Source organism: Aquarana catesbeiana, linkage group LG09 (genome assembly GCF_042186555.1).
Source record: "Aquarana catesbeiana isolate 2022-GZ linkage group LG09, ASM4218655v1, whole genome shotgun sequence".
In the NCBI taxonomy this organism is placed as follows: Eukaryota; Metazoa; Chordata; class Amphibia; order Anura; family Ranidae; genus Aquarana; species Aquarana catesbeiana.
The window spans coordinates 210,380,576-210,398,256 of record NC_133332.1 but is presented as its reverse complement, the minus strand read 5'-3'; the positions used below and the strand labels follow the sequence as shown (position 1 = coordinate 210,398,256).

General features: G+C 45.4%; 1 protein-coding gene across 4 annotated transcripts in view; it reads left to right on the top strand.

Moving 5' to 3' along the window:
* The first annotated feature begins 509 nt into the window (after nt 1-509).
* The window catches only part of NACC2 (NACC family member 2), a 250,949-nt gene continuing 233,777 nt past the window's right edge, over nt 510-17,681 (top strand). For 2 of the 4 annotated variants that reach the window (XM_073599632.1, XM_073599628.1), the window contains exon 1: nt 510-662. The gene's annotated coding sequence lies outside the window, so the exon portion shown is untranslated. The remainder of the gene's footprint in view (nt 663-17,681) is intronic. The other 2 variants (XM_073599634.1, XM_073599629.1) reach the window with 1 other exon arrangement.

Genomic DNA, 17,681 nt, shown 5'->3' with positions numbered 1-17,681 from the left:
TGCTTGGGAGGGTTATGTGATCAGCACAGGGCCAATCAGCACTGTCCAGACAGAGGGTCGGATCATGCAGTCTCAAAGGACTGTCAGAGTAGAATGAAAACTCCTCCTACAAACTTTAACCAGACACTTAAAGAAGTCACAAGAGTGCTATATACTGCTGATGAGTAGTATATAGCGGTTTATATTTACTAAAATAATTGCATTTCCGTGTTCTGTGTACGGTTTGTTTTTTTTACACCCGATCAATAAAAATTATCATATGGAAAATCGGTGCCAGCGTTAAATGTACTAGATGTCTCACGTCTCTAGACCTAGGTCTTATACCTTTGATTAGCTGTAGACTGTGAGCCCATTTTTTTTCCACTTTTGATCAATGTTTTAATTAACCTCCAATCAGACAAATACATTTGATTGCGTTTTGTTTTGTCCCAAAACAGGATGGGGAAAGCTGTCCCTTTAAATTCCCTGTTGCCATGGAGGGTGAGGTCAGAGAAAGTCCATGTGCTGGAATTACTTCCTGCTGCCGCTCTTTGTAGCTGTGAGTCTGAAGCTCCAGAGAGAGAGAGAGCTTGTCTGGGTGCCTGGCAGCGAGGCCTGGTCATCCCTGACAGTGGCGTCCCAGCTGTTTCCTTTGCCGCCTCTTGGATGGGCACTCCTGGCAGGTAGGTGCCTCTCTTTTCATTACAGCTGCACTTTTGCCATTCAGATGGGGGGAACAGACGACAGGAGTTTACAGGAATGTGTGAAGTTGCCTAAACAGAGTGATGCTGACCCACTAAGCTTGCACTCCAAACGCAGCTGTAAGGAGCTATAACTGGCTCATTTGACTTCACAAGACAAGACACTGTACCTCTAGCTGCACACAGCTAATGGGAGGCAGAAGTGTCACTTGTCACATACGTCTAGACTCTAGTAACGTTACTTTGTGAGCTGGGCTAACCCTTTAAGTGCTGTAGCAGCCAAGCACAGCATTGGTTCTTTGGATGGATCAGATTTTTGTTTAAGACAGAATGCTGACCTAAATGAAAATCAGGAGATCGTTGTTAAAATTCAGAGAAAAAAGCTCCCATTGTTGAAACTAAAACGCAGTCCAATAATTAATAAGCGCGTTTGTTTCTGGCTGCTGAAACTTGGCTTAGCTGTTCATCACGTAAACCCTTACATGTGTTACCCTAAATATGTAATTTTTGTTTCTATTTGTGTTTTCACATATGAATATTTTGTAAATCATAGTCTCTATCATTTTCATGTACTTAATTCATCTGAAGTACTTGGTTGATCCTGTCAGCCACCTTTCTTCCTTGTTCTGAACTGACTACTCAAAGAATAGAAGCTGATTTATGTTAGTGTGGTCAGTTTGCATTCTTTGGCTCACCATTCAGAGGTACAGGACACTGTGCAGACACACAACATGCCTTTATTGGATAATTTGTTCAGCAACCACACCCCCTGACCAATCACAGCTTGCCTCTAACACACACCCCCTCCCTATCACAGTATGTGTATTGAACATGCCCCCTACTCAAGCAAAGCCTGCATCTTGCCTCAGGCTGAACAGAGTATGGAATATTGGCACACTGTGGGGTTGATTTACTAAACCTGAAGAGTGCAATATCTGGCGCAGCTGTACATGGTAGCCAGTCAGCTTCTAACTTCAGCTTGTTCAGTTAAAGAGAAGCTCCAGGCTCCCCCCTAAAAAAATTAAAGTCAGCATGTACAAATACTGTAGCTGCTGACTTATAATATTAGGGCACTTACCTGTCCAGGCATTCAGCGGTGTCCTCACCCGAGCCAATTCTTCAGTCGGCTCTTGAGTGCTGCCGCTGCCATCTCGGCTAAGGGAAACAAGTAGTGAAGCCTTGCGACTTCACAGCCGGTTAGCTACTGTGCATGCACTAAGTGCACTGCACTTTGGGAATGGCCCGGCGGCGGGAGAAGGAGGAAGGGGGCCGAACCTCTGGCTGTGGTTGCCGCGGCGAAGTCAGCCGGAAGTGGGAGCGGGTACCTGTCAAAGCCAGGTACCCACTCCCCCGCAAACGGTGCCAGATGTGGGAGCGGAGGGAGGGAGGAGGCAGACTAGCAGAGCTTCCCCTTAAGCTCTGACAAAAAAACTGGAAGCTGATGGGGTTCTATGCAGAAATGCACAAGATTTTGCACTCTCCAGTTTTAGTAAATCAACCCCTATGTGTCTACAGAGTCCAGTAACCCCAACCCCCCACTATCAGAGGGTGGCACAGTGGTGTAGTGGGTAGCACTCTCGCCTAGCAGTAAAAAGGGGTCGCTGGTTCGAATCGCAACCACGACACTACCTGCCTGGAGTTTGCATTCCATGTACTCCGGTTTCCTCCCACCCTCCAAAAAGACATGCTGGTACGTTAATTGGCTTCTGTCTAAATTGTCCCTAGTATGGATGTGAGGGACCTTAGATTGTAAGCTCCTTGAGGGTAGGAACTGATGTGAATGTACAATGTATATGTAAAGCGCTGCGTAAATTGACGGCACTATATAAGTACCTTAAATAATAATAATCAGAATAAAGAGATGTATGGTCACATGATAGAACTTGTTAACATTGTAATAAAGGTTAGAAAAGTCATTTTTGAAACTAAGCAAATACAGTTATTGTGCCTGCCTAGGTATAACTGTTTTAAAAAGTGTCTCTATCTGTATCTTATGTTCACAAATACTTTACAAACGGTAATTTATCACACTTAAAAAAGTAATGGAACAGATTGTTGCCCACAACTTAACCCCTAATACTAAAGCAAGATTTATACCATAACTTTACTGCGATACCAGCGGAGCAAATAATTTTATTTCCTATTTTTATCACAGATGTTTTTTTCCCTGATTCAGACCTCTTCAGCTATGCAAAGGGGGAGGAAGAGGAGGAGCCACACACCACTTCTAATATTTGTAGTCCATCCACATGACTGTCATATACTGTTAGAGCCCTTTCACACTGGGGTGGGCGTCGGCGGTAAAGCGCCGCTATTGTAAGGGGTGCTTTTCCGTCGGTATGCGGCCACTAGCGGGGCGGTTTTACCCCCCGCTAGCGGCCGAGAAATGGTTAAAAACCACCGCAAAGCGCCTCTGCAGAGGCGCTTTGCCGGCGGTATAGCCGCGCCGTCCCATTGATTTCAATGGGCAGGAGCGGTAAAGGAGTGGTATACACTCCGCTCCTTCACCGCTCCTTCACCGCTCCGAAGATGATGCTAGCAGGACTTGTTTTACCGTCCTGCCAGCGCATCGCTCCAGTGTGAAAGCCCTCGGGGCTTTCACACTGGAATTAAGGCAGCGGCACTTTCGGGTCGGTTTGCAGGCGCTATTATTAGCGCAATAGCGCCTGCAAACCGCCCCAGTGTGAAAAGGGCTCTTAAAGCCGAGTTCAGCCGAAAATATAAAATAAAAGTTAGCAGCTACAAAAAATGTAGCTGCTGACTTTTAATAATCAGACACTCACTTGTCCCACGGTCCAGAGATGCGGGCGTACAAAGCCTCACTCCTCTCCCCCTCCTCTCCACAGCTCTGGCATTCTTACTGTTGGCGCCCAAGCTGCGCTGATAATCGGGCAATCTTCTGGGTCCTGTGACGCGTCCCAGGGAGGGAGGGGGGAGAGGTGAACTTCCTTCTGGTGCCATGGAGCCCCAGGAGGAAGTGGGAGTTGGATGCCTCTAAAAAGAGGGTATCTGCTCCCCCACAAAAAATTACATGCCAAATGTGGCATGTCAGGAGGTCACCATCACTTAAAGCGTAAGTTCCATTTTTGGGTGGAACTCCACTTTAAGGTGTCTGAAGTTTTTCTAAGGTCACATGATAGTTATGTTAAACCACCAGTTTAGGTGCAAGCCAGAGTTCTTCTTAAGGCTGGGTTCACACCTATGCGAATTGGATGCAGGTTTCTCCAATCTGACCTGACAAAAACAAATGTAAGGGGATGCGTTCCCCTCTGATCAGATCAGAGGGCAGTTGGGTGTAAATAGCTGGTCCGTTTACATCCGACTGCCCATAGAGCAGAGCGGGCTGTGTCCGGTCTACATAAACTGAGCGGAGCGGACATGTACCTGCTGAGCAAACCTGGAGTTCAACGGAGTCAGGCTCATGTGAAAGGGGCCTAACACTGGCAGAGGTGAAAAAAATGGTCAGCTTTTATTAATGCAAAACTTTTATCCCAAAATTAAACTGATAACTGATTATAAAGTGTTAGCTGGGGTTTGGCTTCAATTTGTTAGTAATCCTAAATCTGCTAATATATTTAAACACCCCCCCCCAGTTCACAATGCTGCTGTCTGCTGTGCCTCTTCTACTCATTCCTCCAGAGTTGTGTCTCACTATAATACAGGACTGGTGTTACTGGCCTGATCACCAGGTGAAAATAGGGGGAAAAGCCAAAGAAATGAAAACTGATGCAGCCACCACATCTAATGATTGGTGAGCTGCAATACAGTTTTGATTTTGTTTTGTTTTTTACTGCTTTAAAGCTTCCATTGTAATATCTTTTTTTCTTTTTTTGAAGCTCTGGTACAGTGAGCAAACTTGAAACTGAGCACCAGGTGCAAAAAAAGTGAGCACACAAAGTGTGCAGGATGTACACATGGTCCTCCTCCGAAGACAAAGAACCCTGGCCCTAATCCCCTGAGGCACAAGGCTCCTGACAGGAACTGGGGTATTTGTGGTCCACCCAGCCAAAACCAGGCGGACCCCTCTTTTCAGGAGGCCTGCCGAAGCCAGGCCTACCCAAGTACTAGGTGGGGCTCCCGCAAAGGGAAACCTGATGGGAAGGGCAGAACCTGACTAAAAGGCTATGTGCCCCCCCCCCCCCCAAGATTTTCAGAGCAAATCCGAGGACCTACACCTAGTAAACAAGGTGTTGAAAGTGCAAACATGCTGTGCAAAAAAAAAAAAAAGACTTGCACTTACCGTAAATAAAAAAAGGGAAAGAGGTAAGGGATAAGTGCTTCATGCCAGTATATAATACAATGTCTGGCCCTTCGGCTGGTATAAAAATTCCTCCAGTCCCGGCCAAAATGCCCAGCCCAGGAGGCAGGTGTGAAAAAAGTGTGCAGTGGTGTCATAATAAACTTATCGTGAGCTCCCCGACAGTGAGAATTTCTGGCACCCCTGGACTGCCGCTCCAGAAGCACACACACTGGGCTTCTCTCAGCCTGGCTCCTGACCAGACCAGAGTGGCACTATCGCTACGGCGAAAGCATTAGAACTTAGGGAGAGCTATGCCTTCAACCGGGGACAAGCCTGGTATGATCATTCAATACCAATGTGGTGAAAGCCTGCAGAATGTTGACATTCACTCACAGTGAATGTAGTGAAAGCTGTCAACTTGGTGAAATATGGTGAAAGCCAGCAGTACATGGTTATGTGATTATTCAGTGCCAATTATCTCATGATTTAGTGCCAGTGTTTTGAAAGCAACCCACTATGCAGCTACAGAGAGGCAATAAAGTGAAAGCTGTCTTGCTAAAGATGTCAGTGAAAGTTACCCAGGAACACAGTAAACATGCTTTAATCCAGGGGTGCTCAACCTTTTGAAGAGCGAGGGGCACTTAAATAATTTGGTAACTGGTCACGGTCCACAATTAACTATGTGTTTTTTACCCCCCCCCCCCCCAACAGCAAATGTAAACAAGTACTTACTGTCCTAAGCTCCTAATAAAGCTGCTTTCACGCTGATGCGCTGTGGTTTACCAACACAGCAGGTGCAGTGCAGTGCATCTGTGGCTTTCCCGCGGGTTAGCTGCACTGAGCCATAGACTTCTATTACATCCTGTGAGTGTGGTTCACTTTCTGAAAGTGCTAGAAAACTCCTGCATGTAGGAGTTTTGGTGCACTTTCAGAAAGCGCACCAAAGCCGCAGGTAGATCGGGGTAAAGGCAGCCTAATAACCCTTTTTTAGAAGTGCTAGTATGCCCATTGCAAAAGTAGTGTATGTGTTGTTTAATACACTGACCCTTTTCTCTTCTAGCTTCTGCTGGCATTGCTCTCCAGGCTGCTAAAAAGGTCCCAGACGAAGTGCACTTGGTATTACTCCTCCTAGGACAGCTGTTTCTCACTAGCCATATATACCCCAGGATAGTAAGAAGAGTGGGCAGTCTCAATGCCAATTCTCAGGGATGGCGGGTTGACAGAAACGGATCACGATGAACTGGTTGTCGACTCACCATTCCAGAGCATCAGCGTGCATGGAGCCGGTGCCGGCAACAGAGGGAGCAGGCAGCCGCGGAGGGAGCAGGAGCCGCGTAAGCCAATTCTTCCTCTGTAGCAGTGGCTCCTGCTCCCTCTGCGGCTGGCTGCTTCCTTTGCTGCCGACACTGGCTCCATGCACACTGGTGCTCTGGAATGGTCATTCGGCAACCCGTTGATCGTGATCTGTGCTTGTCAAGCGGCCATCCCAGGGCATCCCCACTGTTCTTACTATCCTAGGCTATATGGTTAGTGAGCAATTATACAGCTGTAGTTGGTGGGACAAAGATTTAGCAGAGTCACTAGAGACTCTCAGCAGCTATAAGTTTTAGATAAGTTTTTGTCTATTCATATATCTGTTCACTAGTGACCTGCAGTAACCCCTCCACCTTCAGTAGACTAGTAGAGATGCAGAAGGGCAGCCATAAGAGTACTACTTTGTACATGATGTTGCGACACCAAATGACTCCGTGGTGGTTTGTGGTTTTTCTTTTGGAGAAATTTACAAGATTTTACTTTCTGCTGCAAAAAGGAAGGAGGGGCAGAGGGGGATCATTGAAAGAAAAAAAAAAGTTGTTTTAAAGGCGTATACATGCGCGCCAATTCATAGGGTATCCGCATGAAAAGTAGTGTATTAAACCTTGCATACACTCAGACAAAACATATAGACAGTATGCACATGCTCCTATTAAGTAGTGCTGAGCACAAATCACAAAACTCAGCTATATCACAGGGGGGTACATACAAAATATTTATGTTTATAGATGGTCCTGGGCTCTGTTCAATAAATTATAACAAATATATTTTTTGCCAAAACTGTTTTTTTTTTTTTTCCAGTAATCACTTTCTTTCACTGCCAAATAATCGGTCATTATGGCCAATAATGACTGTTTATAGCTTTGTGAATTCAGCCTTTATTGCCAATATTTATATGATCTCTTCCTAACCAAATGAGCCATCTCTACATATCTGCTGGAGAATTCCATAAGAAATGAATAGATGGTACAAATGAAATCTGCCTTGGAACTGTTATCATATGATTAGCTCAAACGAAAGAACTGGGACAGGCTGCATTTTCTAATGATTGAACACAGATCAAAGATACAAAGTTGCCTCACACCAGCATGAGAGCATCTCAATTCGCTTATATTGTGTTAGGATAAGCGTAGCCACAAGTATAGAAATAGGTCATGAAGCAACATGGCTGGAGCGATGCATGATCAGCCCTTCCGCATCTTCTAAAATAGACGTTCCTCTGCGTCCGGAGATAGCTGCCACTGTGTCAGGAGTGATATACCGAGCCATATGTTAAGGAGTTAACCCTTGCATGGCTAGCTGTCTGTGTGGAAGAGACACAAAACATACTCATGTATGAAACCCTCAGTGGAGGAACCCGCTGAAGTAAAGACCTCACTGCTTATCATTAAAGAATTGCTCTAGCCTAAATGAACAACACGCTCTTACTTTAAAGATGAAGCCTCTGGAATCACCCAAAGGTTAATAACCGCTTAGGAGCGAAACGTGGAAGCTGCTGGTGCAGATTTGTTTTGATGGCTCAGACTTGGAGGCCGTCATCCTCATCCTTGCTTAATTACACAGAGAATCGCTAAACACGGCGCACGTATTTTCAGTGCAGAATCTTTGAGAGGGAGTTGGTATGAACTAGTAAATATGGTGAGTATTGGCCCAATAGTACAAGCGCTGATAGCTGATTATCGCTGTTATACGTCGGTACTTTGACGTCAAATACCGGGGTTATGGCAGCAGATAGCTGCCATATCCTAGGGGTTTTTTTAAACAGCCGGCAGTCTGCGTTAAGATAAAAGTGGTCTCTACAGCGGATTCACCACGAGATCACTTTTTTCGGCGGCAGGAGCGGTGCCCGCCACTTCCTGGAGCCGTCGGTAGCGCCGGAGACGATCCGGTCCTTTCCCCTGAGAGGCTGGAAGTCGAGTGAGGGAATGATGGCCCTGACTCAACTCGATGCCATTGGATGACGGAAGCGACGTCAAACGTCACTTCCGCCCGACGGCCTTAAAGGGACCATTTTTTTTTTTATTGAAAACATTTATATTGCATTTAAGTGTAAATATGAGATCTGAGGTCTTTTTGACCCCAGATCTCACATTAAAGAGGTCTTGTCATGCTTTTTTCTATTACATTGTAATAGGAATAAAAGTGGTCCAAATTTTTTTTTTTTTTTTTAAGGGACAGTGTAAAAAAAAAAAGTAAAATAATAATAATAATTTTTTTTTACCACTTCAATACCAGGCACTTTTGTCCCTTCCTGCCCAGGACAATTTTCAGCTTTCAGCGCTGTCACACTTTGAATGACAGTTGCACAGTCATGTAACACTGTACCCAAACAAAATTTTTATAATTTTCTTCCCACAAATAGAGCTTTCTTTTGGTGGTATTTATTCATATATATAAAAACCCCAGAGGTGATATATATATATATATAGATAGATAGATAGATAGATAGATAGATAGAGAGAGATATATATATATATCTATATATATATATATATATATATATAGATATATATATATAGATATATCTATATATATCACCTCTGGGGTTTTTATTTTTTGATAAACAAACTAAAAAAGACCAACATTTTTGAAAAAAAAAAGTTTTTCTTAGTTTGTTATAAAATTTTGTTTTCCCCTTCAATGATGAGCACTAATGAGGCAGCACTGATGAGTTGGCACTTATCAGGTGGCACTGATGGGCATTGATATGTAGAATTGATGGGCACTGATAGGCGGCACTGATATGCAGCACTGATGGGCGGCACTGATGGGCACTGACAGGCGGCACTGACAGGCGGGTGTGATGTGTACTGACAGGCGGCACTGATAGGTGGTACTGATGGGCAGCACTGATGATGAGGTACTGTTGTGTTACTGACAGGTGTTACTGCTGGGCACTGATTGGCACTGTGGTGGGCTCTGATTGGCACTGTAGTGGGCACTGATTGGCACTGTGGTGGGCACTTGAAGGCTTTTTTATTGGGGGAATGCTGGGCACTGATTGGTAGCTTATTTGCACATCTGAGGGGGCTGTGCTGATAATCAATGTGCTGATCATCAGCACAGACCCCCTCCCCCGACAGGAAGAGCCGCCAATCTAACGCATACGCAAGTCCCGCCCACATATGAAAACGGTGTTCAAACCACACATGTGAGGTATCGCTGCAAACGTTAGAGCAAGAGCAATAATTTTGGCCCTAGACCACCTCTGTAACTCAAAACATGTAACCTGTAAAAAATTTTAAAGTGTCCCCCATGGGGATTTTTAAGTAGCAAAGTTTGGCGCCATTCCACAAGCGTGTGCAATTTTGAAGGGTGACATGTTAATTATCTATTTACTCGGCATAACTTCATCTTTCACATTATGCAAAAACATTGGGCTAACTTTACTGTTTTGTTTTTTTTAAGCACAAAACAGTTTTTTTTCCCCCAAAAAAGCGTTAAAAAAATTACTGCGCAAATACTGTGTGAGATAAAAAGTTGCAATGACCGCCATTGTATTCTTTAGGGTCTTTGCTAAAAAAATATATAATATTTTGAGGTTCTATGTAATTTTCTAGCAAATAAATGATGATTTTTACATGTAGGAGAGAAATTTCAGAATTGGCCTGGGTGCTCCAGAACGCCTGAAGGTGCTCCATGCATGTTGGGCCTTTGTATGTGGCCACGCTGTTTGAAAGTCTCACACATGTGGTATCACCGTACTCGGGAGTAATAGCAGAATGTGTTTTGGGGTGTAATTTGTGGTATGCATATGCTGCGTGTGAAAAATAACCTGCTAATATGACAATTTTGTGAAAAAAAAAAAAAAGAAAAAAAATCTTGATTTTGTAAAGAATTGTGGGAAAAAATGACAACTTCAAAAAACTCATCATGCATCTTTCTTAATATCTTTCTAAATACCTTGGAATATCTTCTTTCCAAAAAGGGGTAATTTGGGGGGTATTTGTACTTTTCTGGCATGTTAGGGTCTCAAGAAATTAGATAAGCCGTCAGTATTTCAGGTGTGATCAATTTTCAGATATTGGCACCATAGCTTTTGGACTCTATAACTTTCACAAAGACCAAATAATATACACCGATTTGGGTTATTTTTACCAAAGATATGTAGCAGTATAAATTTTGGCCAAAATATATGAAGAAAAATTAGAACCCAGCGGTGATTAAATACCACCAAAAGAAAGCTCTATTTGGGTGAAAAAAAGGACAAAAATTTCATATAGGTACAGTGTTGCATGACTGAGTAATTGTCATTCAAAATGTGAGAGCACTGAAAGCTGAAAATTGGTCTGGTTATTAAGGGGATTTAAGTGCCCAGTGGTCAGGTGGTTAAAGCAGAGTTTCATCGAAAAAAAAAAAAAAAAATTAAAAATCAGCAGCAACAAAAAGTGTAGCTGCTGACTTTTAATAATCAGACAGTCACCTGTCCCAGGGTCCAGCAATGCGGGCGTACAAAGCCCCGCTCCTCTCCCCCTCCTCTCCGAGGTGCCGGCATTCTTACCACTTCAGCCCCGAAAGATTTGGCTGCTGAGTGAGTGGGCCATTTTTTGTAATTTGGCACGGCGTCGCTTTAACTGACAATTGCGCGGTCGTGCGATGCTGCACCCAAACAAAACTGACGTCCTTTTTTTCCCACAAATAGAGCTTTCTTTTGGTGGTATTTGATCACCTCTGCGGTTTTTATTTTTTGCTTTATAAACAAAAAAAGAGTGACAATATTTGCTATAATAAATATTCCCTTTTTTTTTTTTTTTTTCAATTAATTAATTTTTTCTCAGTTTAGGCCGATATGTATTCGTCTACATATAATAATAATATAATATCAGTGTATATTGATTGGTGTGCTCAAAAGTTATAGCGTCTACAAAATAGGGGATCGATTTATAGCATTTTTATTATTTATTTATTTTTTTACTAGTAACGGCGGCATTCTGCGATTTTTATCGGGACTGCGACATTATGGCGGACACATCGGAAACTTTTGACACATTTTTGGGACCATTGGCATTTATACAGCGATCAGTGCTATAAAAATGCACTGATTACCGTAAAAATGTCACTGGCAGGAGAGGGGTTAACACTAGGGGACGATCAAGGGGTTGTGTTCCCTGTGTGTGTTTCTAACTGTAGGGGGAGGGGACTGACCTAGAGGAAGTGACGGATCGTGGTTTCTAGCTAATAGGAACTCACGATCTCTAACGCTTCAGAACAGAACAGGGATTTGTGTGTTTACACACACACACACGTCCTTGTTCTGCCTCATCGCGACCGTCGGCCATGAGCATCGGCACCCCCGCTGTGCAGTGATCGTGTGTGCGCGACTGCTATCCCGATCCCGCGAGCCGACGTATAGCTACAATGGTTCGCTGGATCGTGCCGACCTGCCGCAGTAAAATGACGGCGGCTGGTCGGCAAGAGGTTAAAAAAACGTTGCTTATACAGGAATTTTGTGTTCTGCCTATAGAAGCAGCTCAATGTTATCCTATGTGTCTATGTACATTAGGTTGTTTACAGGCATATTTTGAAAAAAAACCCTTCTGGTTCGCATTTCTGATTGGAGCTTACCGGCAGAAAAAACGTAAAACTCTCCTAAACTCATCTAGCCTTTGTACAAAAAGTGCTCTACATCAGCGTTTTTTACTCCCAAGAGAACAGACTTTTTTTAAGCCCAGTGTACATGAAACCTTATGCCGCGTACACACGACCGGTTTTGCAGTCGGAATAAACTCCAAAGGTTTCTCCAACGGAATTCAAGCGGTCTTGCATACACGCGGTCACACCAAAGTCCGACCGTCCAGAACGCGGTGACATACAACACGTACGACGGGACTAGAAAAAGGAAGTTCAATAGCCAATAGCTTCCGTCTCGTACTTGCTTCAAAGCAAGCGTCATTTAAGGTCCGTCAGAACAGCCAAGCGTTTTTCCCGATAGGAATTGGTTCCGACTGAAATATTTCGAACCAGTTCCATTTCTAGGTCCGTCAGAATTTTCTAAAAAAAAATGTCCGATGAGGCATACGCACGATCTGAATAGACGATGAAAAGTTTCCGTCTGACTTTCTGTCGGACACTAAAGCCATTAAACATGGCTTTAGTGTTTAATGGTTTTTCTCAACCATCTAACTGCCACTTTTGCTGGACACCGTCGGTCTGTTAAAGGAAGCTGAAAAATCAGACTTACTGGTTGGATCACCTGGTGAAAATAAAGGGGGAAAAAATAAAACTAATGCAACCACCACATCTAACTATTGGTAAGCTGCAATAAATTAAAGGTTCCGATAAACAAAGTTGCAACTGACATCTGCTGACAATGCTAGTTTTTTGGCTGTCAATCCTGGCTTCATGCTAACTTTCTCACCTCTGTGCTTGCTCTACATTCTGTGTTGTGTGTCTTAAAGCCACAATGGGGGCTACCATTGCCGAACTTCTTCTGAAAATGCTGGTTGCCTTGCTGTCATATTAATCGCCTGGCTTCAACGTAAAGTCACTGGCTCAGAACAGATCAGAAAAGTTGGAGAAATATTACAAGCCCTTTTCTGTATGTTTGTTCTGGATGAGTGACTAATGTTAGCCAGGAAACTATCATGTTCAAGAAAAGGGCTCAACAGTGGCAGCCTACATAGTATGCCTTGACAGGTGTTAATGTAGGTTGAGTGCTGAGGGTTAATTTTAGGGCTAGTTTAGAGGTTACCTTTGCCTATTAGTGATGTTTTGTTTTGGGGAAGGATAAAATATAACTAAGGCCCCTTTCACACGATAAGCCCGCTCAGATCCGCCTGTCCGTTTTTCAGGCGGATCCAAGCGGGCCATCCATTGACTCCTATGGCGAGACGGATGTCTGCAGAGATGTGTCTGCCATCTGATCCGCTAAAATCAGACGTATGGCGGTACGTTTGCCACCCATCTTATGGGATCGGCTGAGATCTGATGAAAACGGACATGCTGTCCGTTTTCGTCCAATCTCTCCATAGGAATCTACGGCGCTCTGACAGGCCCCTCCCCGCTCAGTGACCAGAGACGGATCTGTCATCCTCCGGCTCAGCGGAGATCAACGCACTTAAAGAAATCTTTTTTTTTTTTTTTTTTTCTGTTTGGATGGAGTGGAGAGGGATTACAATGCCAGTCAGGTTTTTATGGCTGTCTTTGCCCCAATTAGGGAGATTAACCCTCCCTCTATATCCTGTTTACCGTTATCATCAAGAATGAAAGTGAAAGAAAGAGAGTCACAAATTTTAGGTTGTCACCATAGCAGGAATAGAGTAGAGATCTCCCAATAGGGACACTAGTTCTGGTGAACATGGTGACAACCAGGGATTCCCTCACTTTGGTGGAATTTCATCTCACTTCCTGTTTTGGCTATGGGACAGGAAGTGAAATCTCCCCAATGAGAGGTAGCTGGCAAGAAAACTGACAGTGGTTAACCCCCCCCCCCTTTACCCTATCCAAAATGGAAAATTTTTGTCTTTGGTTGAAATTTTAATACTTTTTTTAAACTCTCTGAGTCCGGTGTTGAGTTGTAGTGCCAGGATTGTAGACTACCAGATGAACCAGGAGCCCCAACACTTTATTGCTGCATGCCTGTCCCAGTTCTGTGACTAAGTAGTGAAGCTAGAATGTGGATGGCAGCAATGGAGCCTGGCATCTCCTATATTTCAATCCTTTAGACCCCCTTCACACCTATATTATTCCACTGCGGCCAGTTACTGCTCAAAGTTAACGTGTGTTCCATTAAGGAATCCTATTCATTACTTTGGCAATATATGGCAAACTGGGCATGCAACACAATGTACTCCCATGTGTCTCATGGTGTGCTGCTGTGTGGAATTGTTGGCATCTACTGTACTTGTGCATTGGGGTCCCCACTCAGTGTGCCGTGTGTTAACATACATTGTACAACAATACATTTAATCTGGTTTCACACCTATGTAAACTGTTTAATTGGTTTGTTTTATGCTTTAAAAAGCTGCTTTGTAGGCATATGTTGAAAATATATATGTATATGGGGGTAGCTACATATTAAAAACTCCAGGCAAACTGCTAAATCCACAAATTAAATGTACAGTAGCTCACAAGAGTACACCCCTCACATTTTTGTAAATATTTTATTATATTTTTACATGTGACAACACTGAAGAAATGACACTTTGCTACAAAGTAGTGAGTATACAGCTTGTATAACAGTGTAAATTTGCTGTCCTCTCAAAATAACTAAACACACAGCCCTTAATGTCTAAACCGCTGGCAACAAAAGTGAGTGCACCCCTAAGTGAAAATATACGAATTGGGCCCAAAGTGTCAATATTTTGTGTGGCACCATTATTTCTCTTTCATTCATCAACGGACACAGCGCCTCCTTAATTTTGACCATTGGGTTATATCGCCTCCGCAGGAGTAAGATTAGGCAGAACAAAAAACACCTGGCTACGCCCATGGGCTGTCCTCAGTCAGTATATAACCCTCTCCCTGCTCTAGGTATTCAATTTTATTTCTGTCTAGTCAGGAGTAAGGACCTAGTTCCTTGCTGGGATCTTTTGGTCCTAGCAAATTTAGCTTTTTGTCTCCTTCTTCCATGCATTTTCTCCTGGAAGATCTACAATCAACTGCCAGGCTGGGCAACAGGCTGGATAATCTAGATCCAGTGGTCTCCCCAGTCCAGCCAGCGAGCGCATGCAGACCACAGCTACTCGCTAGGTAGGCCGCAACATAGCCTCAACGGACAGAGGCTGGCCCGTGAGTTAAACGTCTCACAGGGTCGCATACAAACGGGCTCTGGTCTGAGTCGCAGCAGTCCCTTGGCCGACAGCCCTCCACTTTGGTGGCAAAGAGTTCTGTCTGGAGGGTCACCTGCACCATGGATAGGTAAGTACAGTCCCCCCTCTCCTCCTTTGTGTGGTTTGGGTTGGACATGGATACCCTCCAGGGATGGTCAGACCTGCCTGCAGGATCCCTCCTCCCATCCTAAAGTCCCCTGGTTAAGCTGGGCTTCCTCCTCCCCCCACTGATTGGTGGAAGTCCCAGGGCAGGCAGCAGGGACCCCTGGGGGTATCCCCCCGCCATTCTTCTTATGGGTGGTGTGTTTCCTGCCCTGGCAGTATGGGGGGGGGTGTTCCAGTGCAGAGGGTGCAGCGTAGACCCCTAGGTGCATGCCCTGCTGTGTGTGGAGTGTGAGGTAGTGTGCAGTTTGGGGGTTCCAGTGCTGAGAGCGCAGCGGTGCAGAGTGCACAGCATTGTCCCCTTAAATGCTCACCCGGCCTGGTGGAGTAAAGTACCTTTTGGAGGGGGGTCCCCTTGCAGAGGGTGCAGCGATGTTAAAGGCACAGAGAGGATCCTGGCAGCATGCTTCAGCATGTCAAAAGGCTGGCATGTTTGGGAGGTCCGATGACATCACGGCAGCCATTTTCCCTTGGTTTGCGCCAGCCATGTTTGTGTAGCCAAAGATGTCATGACAGCCATTTTTCGTTAGGCTAGTGAGACACGGGAGACGCCGGAGCTCCTTCTCTTCCTCCTCCTCCTCCTCCTCCTCCTTTCTCCTCTTCCTGTCCCGGGATATATGAATTAGATGGCGCCCATGGTGTTGTTGGGTCCGAATTGCAGCGCTCCTCCGCTGGTAGGGTGAGTCTTTGGGGGTCCTTGTGTATCTCCCTCTCTGCTGGTAGGGATCCTGGGGATTGGGGGGCCCCTTAGTGGTGCCAAAGTTCCTTTGTACTATAGGGTCTTCTTCCCTATGGAGCCTCAGGGTCACATCTCACCCACCGATCCCCTCATGGAGGTGGCAGGTCCCTCTGAACCCTAGCTTCCCATGGTTGCGCTGACGGCGGTCCTTGAGTCATTGGTGTACCGGGTGGAAGTAGCGTGTGGGCGAAGACCCAGGAGGAAACATCCCCCACCTTCCCCTGCTCAGTCTGTCTCATCTGATTCTGATCCTGATGATGCCAGGGACGCGGCCCATCCAGGGGGGTTTAATATCTTGCCCCCTGACCCGTCCGATAGTGAGTAGGAGTCCTCCGCAGTCTTGGCAGCAAGTGAAAAAGCTCTGGTGGACACGCTTGTTACTGCAGTGCGGGGGACTCTAAAGATGGAGGATGTGGCTGACAGGGCCACGGATGTAGCTTATTTCCTTCGTTACGCATAAGTCACCTCGCACACCAAAGGTGTTTCCTTATCTGCCTTATTTTGATAGGTTTACCTATAAGGAATGGGAACAACAAGTCACCCCTTGCGGTCCCCAAACGTTTCTCTGTACGCTACCCCTTTGAAGAATCACTTTTAAAAAAAGTGGACTACCCCACCAGTGGTGGACCCTCCTGTTTCCAGGTTGAATAAAGCAACCATGATCCCGGTAGGGGAATCCCCGTCCTTTAAGGACCCGGCTGACAGGAAAGCGGAGGCTGTGGCACACAGCATGTTTACTATGGCTGGTTCGGCATTGCGTCCAGTCTTGTCCTCAGCCCTAACTGAATGAGCCAAGCTTTTGCGCCAGGGTCTGGGTAGCGAGCAGGTTTACGCTGTTTATGTTGATTTAGCGGACCAGTTGGTCCATGGGCTGCAGTATATTTGTGATGCAGCCTTGGATGCAGCCCCTGTGCTGTACAAGCTTTCCATTTCAGCGGTGGTGATTAGACATTTACTTTGGCTTAAGAATTTGCCAGCAGACCAAGCCTCTAAGAAAGCTCTCATTGATCTGGCCTTTCAAGGCGACCGCCTGTTTGGGGCTACCCTGGATGACATAATTAAAGATGTCACAGGGGGGAAGAGTACCTTCCTGCCTCAATCTAGGAAAGGGAAGGAGCCTGGTCACAGACGGGGGTCTTCCTTCTCAGTCCATAAGAAATTCTTCCGGGCTCCCGGGACTGCAGTTAAAGGAAACCGATCTCTCAAGTCTTCCCCAGGAAGTTCCAAGCAATCTTGGTCTGGTAAGCCTAGAGCATGCTTCTCCGGATCCACTGACAAGACTCCTTCTGCACGAAGGTCTGCCCTCACCCATTGCTTGGGTGGGGGGACATCTTCGCTGGTTTCCAGATTCATGGACTTTGTGAGTGTCAAGGGGGTCAACGAATTGAATTTTGGGGTACCAAAGAAGAGGAACAGAGTTTGTCCACTTCGGGGGGCCCTGTCTCCTTGTGCGGGTATAATTCCTGTAAAGGTTCGGGTGACGTCCGAACTACCCAAGGCCCCCTCTAGCCCCGTCCAGGAAATTGGGTTACCTGGGTCTGACTCTGGAGTGAATGCTGACCAGGTTAGTAGTTTTTCTTCTTAAACGTCGGCCCCTTCAGCAGGTTCAGTTCAACAGGAAGTAACTGAGACTTGTGACAATCTCGTGGGTTCCTCTGGTGGTTGCCGCAGTCGTCCTAGTGCCACTGCGGGGCTAACGCCTTCCTCTTCTGCGGTGCCTGTGAAGGACCGAGGGCGAAAGTCTCTTGGTCATTCTGGTGGCCGTAAACGTCCCT